Source organism: Arachis ipaensis, chromosome B4 (genome assembly GCF_059453495.1).
Source record: "Arachis ipaensis isolate K30076 ecotype BB chromosome B4, ASM5945349v1, whole genome shotgun sequence".
Classification (NCBI taxonomy): domain Eukaryota; kingdom Viridiplantae; phylum Streptophyta; class Magnoliopsida; order Fabales; family Fabaceae; genus Arachis; species Arachis ipaensis.
In genome coordinates this window covers 98,062,305-98,067,607 of record NC_142439.1, presented here as the reverse complement: position 1 = coordinate 98,067,607, position 5,303 = coordinate 98,062,305, and the positions used below count along the sequence as shown (strand labels likewise).

General features: G+C 39.9%; 1 non-coding gene across 1 annotated transcript; it reads left to right on the top strand.

Moving 5' to 3' along the window:
• Positions 1–745: 745 nt before the first annotated feature.
• On the top strand, positions 746–849 carry LOC148568507 (small nucleolar RNA R71). The gene has a single exon (XR_015881581.1). It is a non-coding gene; the product is annotated as a small nucleolar RNA R71 (small nucleolar RNA).
• Positions 850–5,303: the final 4,454 nt, after the last annotated feature.

Here is a 5,303-nt window from a genome sequence, read left to right as displayed (position 1 = left end):
CTCCATCCTCTTGAGTTTTTCACCATGGTTTCTTAAGGTAGCTCTCACATCATCCCTGAAGCTTTTCAATTCGGTTATGTCTTGACTCATGGTTGCCATCATTCCTTCTATCCGGTTTAATTGATCTTGAAATTGTTGGTTCGGATTAAGTTGGGTAGGTTGATTATTTTGGCCATGATATGATGGTTGGGGGTAAGTGTTTTGTGTGGCTTGGTATGATCTTTGGTTGGAGTTTTGGTATGTGGAATTGTTATGTTGGTTGTGGTTGTAAGGTTTGTGGTTTTGTGGTTGGGTTTGTTGGTTTCCCCACCCAAAGTTTGGGTGGTTTCTCCAGCCTGGGTTGTAAGTGTTGGAATGTGGATCATATGATTGCCTTTGTTGGTTTCCCACATAATTGGCCTCTTCCCAATCACCTCCTTCAATGCTTACTTCCTCTTGATCTTGTGTGTGTATTGCAGCCACTTGCTTTGTTTCTAATTGCCTGGTAAGCTCTGCTAGTTGCTTGGCAAACACCTTGTTTTGGGCTAGAATTGTATCAACATGGTTCAGCTCCATGACTCCCTTAGTGTTGTGCCTTTCTGATGCATAGTAGTACTCATTCTCAGCCACTGTCTCAATCACTTCAATGGCCTCTTCCACAGTCTTTTTCCTGTTCAATGAACCTCCTGATGAATGGTCTACAGCCTTCCTTGATTCATAAGAGAGTCCATCATAGAAAATATGCAATTGCACCCAATCATGGAACATGTCTGGTGGGTATTTCCTTGTCAAGTCCTTGAATCTCTCCCATGCCTCGTAAAGAGTCTCACCATCTTGTTGTCTAAAAGTCTGAACCTCAGATCGAAGCCTATTGACCTTTTGTGGGGGGTAGAAACGTGCCAGAAACTTGCTTTCCACCTCATCCCATGTTGTTAGACTCCCCCTTGGGAATGATTCCAGCCACTTAGCTGCTTTGTCCCTAAGTGAAAATGGGAACAAAAGCAGTTTATAGGCATCTTCCTGGACTTCATTGGACTTCACAGTGTCACAAATTCTCAGGAATTTTGTGAGATGTTGGTTGGGATCTTCATTAGCACTTCCACCAAATGAACAATGATTCTCCACCAGTGATATTAGCTGTGGTTTGAGCTCGAAATTGTTGGCCTGAATGGGTGGTTTCTGGATGCTGCTACCACAATTCCCAGAGGTTGGGTTTATGTATGAACTAAGAACCCTCCTCTCAGGAATGGCATTGTTTCCATCAGCTCTCTCATGGTTGTGAACTTCTCTATCCATGTTGAGATCTAAAGCTTCCTCAAAATTGTCCTCAGATTCTCCTTCAGATTCCTCTTCTCCCACTACTCTCTTCCCTCTTGCTTCCCTTCTCAGTCTATGAAGGGTCCTCTCTGGTTCGGTATATGGAGGAGTTGATGTCTCTCCTCTCCTACCTGTCATACAAGAACACAGCACAGGCACAAACAAGTGAAATACTCTTGGTTAATGGAAGAGTATGGTTAGAGCAATTGAGGAATTAATTCAAACAGTTAGTGAGTCAGTGAGTTAGTTGCTTGAATTTAAAGGCATAAAGAAAGAAAACATGTAACCGAGTGCAGAAATTAAAATTCAACAAGTAACTTGAACAGAATTAACAAAGCAAGAGAAAATTGCTCAATCTAGTTAGCTTCCAATTGGAGAATTGTCAATCGAAAACCAATCCCCGGTAACGGCGCCATATGCTACGAATTAGGAAATTGCACGATCGGCAAAATTCCTTCCGGCAAGTGCACCGGTTATCGTCAAGTAAAAACTCACAATAGAGTGAGGTCGAATCCCACAAGGATTGGTTGAATGAGCAATTCAGATTAGAAGTGTGTTCTAGTTGAGCGGAATCAAGATTTAGATGAGAATTGCGGAATGTAAAATTGGCGGGAAAAGTAAATGACAAGAAATTGAAATGGCGGAATCTTAAATTGCATGAATTAAAGAGCAGAAACTAAATTGCTGAAATTAAAAGGGAATGGTGGTGATTGCATGAATGTACTTGCCGAATGTAAAGAGAAAGTGGAAATCAGAAATGGGGAATTCATTGGGTTATAGGAGATATTGAGATCTCCGAATCAAAACATGTTTATCTCTTCCTCAACCAATGCGTTCATTAAATTTTGCTTGGCAATCTTATATGATTGGATCCCAATTCCTTGGCTCACCAATTCTCTCTAAAAACAAACAAATTCCCAATCCCTTGGTTTAAATGTTCATAAGAAGAGATGATGCTCGATCACTGATTATACCACACAGTTTCATGAACCACAATTTGGTAGGATTACATGTCACAATATCCATCCAAACCCCAATCCAATTCACTGTGAGAAAGCTTCTCTAGCATGAATCCTCCATTCCTTTCCCAAGGTTCCGAAGGATTCCAATTATGGGTAGTTTCTTTCCCAAGACAACTACCCAATGGAATTAGATCGAGAAGCTTTCTAACAAAATTCAAGAGAAAAGATTGAAGAAGAAGATAAACTATTATTGATTCATTGAATTACAATAGAGCTCCCTAACCCAATGAAAGGGGGTTTAGTGAGTCATAGCTCTGAATTCAATTACAAAGATATGAAAACTAGCTAAAAGTGAAGGTAAAAGTCCTTTCTAACTTCAATTCTATCCTATTTATACACTTTCTATATTGAGCTTCTGTTGTGTTTCTTGGGCTTTGAGGCCTCTCCCTGCTTTCCTTTTGCCTTGGGTTTATGATCCATAATCTTGATGGGGTTGTTGATCCAAATTCTGTAACATTCATTGAGCCAACTTAGTGATAATCAAATAATGACACATGACTCAATAAATTGAGATTTCAAACTCATCAATCCTTCAGGCCCAATCCCATAAACCATGATATTCAATTGGGTTTCATACCAGAATAAGTTTAAGTTAATGTTTGTGCTCAAATACTAACTTAAACCACAATATTTTTGGTCCAGAAACCTTTTCCAAGAGTGGCGTTTAAGTTGCAGTTTAAGCTTAAACTGCAGCTTAAACACCAGACACTTCCAGTGAGGCCTTTTGTAGAAGCACGTTTAAGCTTCAGTTTAAGGTTAAACTGAAGCTTAAACGTGGAAATGGAAGAAAGCAGCCCTGGAGAGTCATGTAGTCGAACACGTTTAAGCTTCAGTTTAAGGTTAAACTGAAGCTTAAACGTGGATATAGGAAGGGCAGCCCTGGAGGTCGAACACGTTTAACCTCCAGTCTAAGGTTAAACTGGAGGTTAAACGTGGAAATGGAAGGAGGCATCCTGGAGGTCGAACACGTTTAACCTCCAGTTTAAGGTTAAACTGGAGGTTAAACGTGGAAGCTTAGAAGGGTAGCCCTGGAGGTGTCGAACACGTTTAAGCTCCAGTTTGAGGTCAAACTGGAGCTTAAACGTGGAAATGGAGAGAGCAACCCTGGAGGAGAAAACTTGGTCGAACACGTTTAAGCTCCAGTTTGAGGTCAAACTGGAGCTTAAACGTGGAAATGGCTCCCTGGTGCTTTTCCCATTCTGGCGTTTAACCTCCAGTTTAAGGTTAAACTGGAGGTTAAACGTGGAACTCCTTCCTGGGTGGCATTCTCATTCTGGCGTTTAACCTCCAGTTTGAGGTCAAACTGGAGGTTAAACGTGGAATGCTTCTTTGGTGAGACTTTTCATTCTGGCGTTTAACCTCCAGTTTAAGGTTAAACTGGAGGTTAAACTTCAATTCCAGCATTTCTTAGCCTTCATGATTCTGGCGTTTAAGCTCCAGTTTAGGCTTAAACTGGAACTTAAACTCCACATGTGATATTCAAGCTTCCTTTATTGATTTTGTTGCTTCCTTGCTTAGCCTCTTCTTCCCTGAAATCATCCAAACAAATGCATCAAAGTCTTGCAAAAATTCATGAGAAATCTTCCATTCATAGCATTCAAGTAATATAACTAAAACTCATGGAATTTGCATCAAAATCATATTGTTTGGATGGTTCATTGCTTTGTTATTCTTTTAACCATTCTTGGTTACTTTAAGCTCAAGAAAATGCATAAAACCACTAAAACTAACAGAAAAATACTAGTGAAACTAGCCTAAGATGCCTTGGCATCATTGTACAATGCACCAGCTACTTTCCAAAGGTGCATGATGAGCCTTTTCTCTGATCTCATTGAGGACTGTATGGAAGTTTTTATGGACGATTTTAGCATTTATGGTGATTCTTTTAGCCTTTTCTTAGATGGATTATCTAGAGTATTAGATAGATGTGTTAATACAAACCTTGTATTAAATTTCGAAAAATGTCACTTTATGGTAAAACAAGGAATTGTATTAGGACATGTGGTATCTAATAATGGCATTTCTGTAGACCCAGCAAAGGTGAATGTTATTTCTAGTTTACCTTACCCCTCTTCTGTGAGGGAAGTCCGTTCGTTCCTTGGCCATGCAGGTTTTTACAGGAGATTTATTAAGGACTTTAGTAAGGTCGCACTTCCCTTATCCAGATTACTGCAGAAGGATATTGAGTTCGAGTTCAGTGAGGATTGCAAACAAGCGTTTGATAAGCTGAAGACTGCTCTGACTCAAGCTCCAATTGTGAGAGGACCAGACTGGAGCCAGCCGTTTGAAATCATGTGCGATGCTTCTAACCATGCAGTAGGAGCAGCGCTGGCTCAGCGTGAAGGTAAGGATCCTTTCGTTATTGCTTATGCGTCTAAGACTTTAGACATTGCCCAGTCCAACTATACTACTACTGAGAAAGAGCTTCTTGCTATTGTTTTTACTCTAGATAAATTCCGAGCTTATTTACTTGGTACTAGAGTAGTAGTGTATTTGGACCATGCAGCTTTAAAGTATCTATTAGCTAAAAAGGAGTCTAAACCAAGACTTATACGTTGGATACTGCTGTTACAAGAATTCAATTTAGAAATAAAGAATAGGAGTGGTAATCAAAATTTAGTGGCAGACCACTTGAGTCGCCTTGAGCATATTAAGGATGATTCTACTCCTATAGATAATAATTTTCCTTTTGATAACCTGCAAGCAGTATCTGAGGTAGTCCCTTGGTATGCACCTGTTGCTAATTATTTAGTTAGCTGCACATTTCCTCCAAATTTTTCTAAGCATCAAAGAGACAAGCTGAAAAGTGAGTCTAAATATTATATATGGGATGACCCATATTTATGGAGATGTGGCGCTGATCAAGTAATTAGACGTTGTGTGCCTCAATCAGAATTCCAGTCCATTTTAGAGGCCTGTCACTCATCTGAGAGTGGAGGACATTTTGGTCCTCAAAGAACAGCTAGAAAGATCTTAGACTGTGGA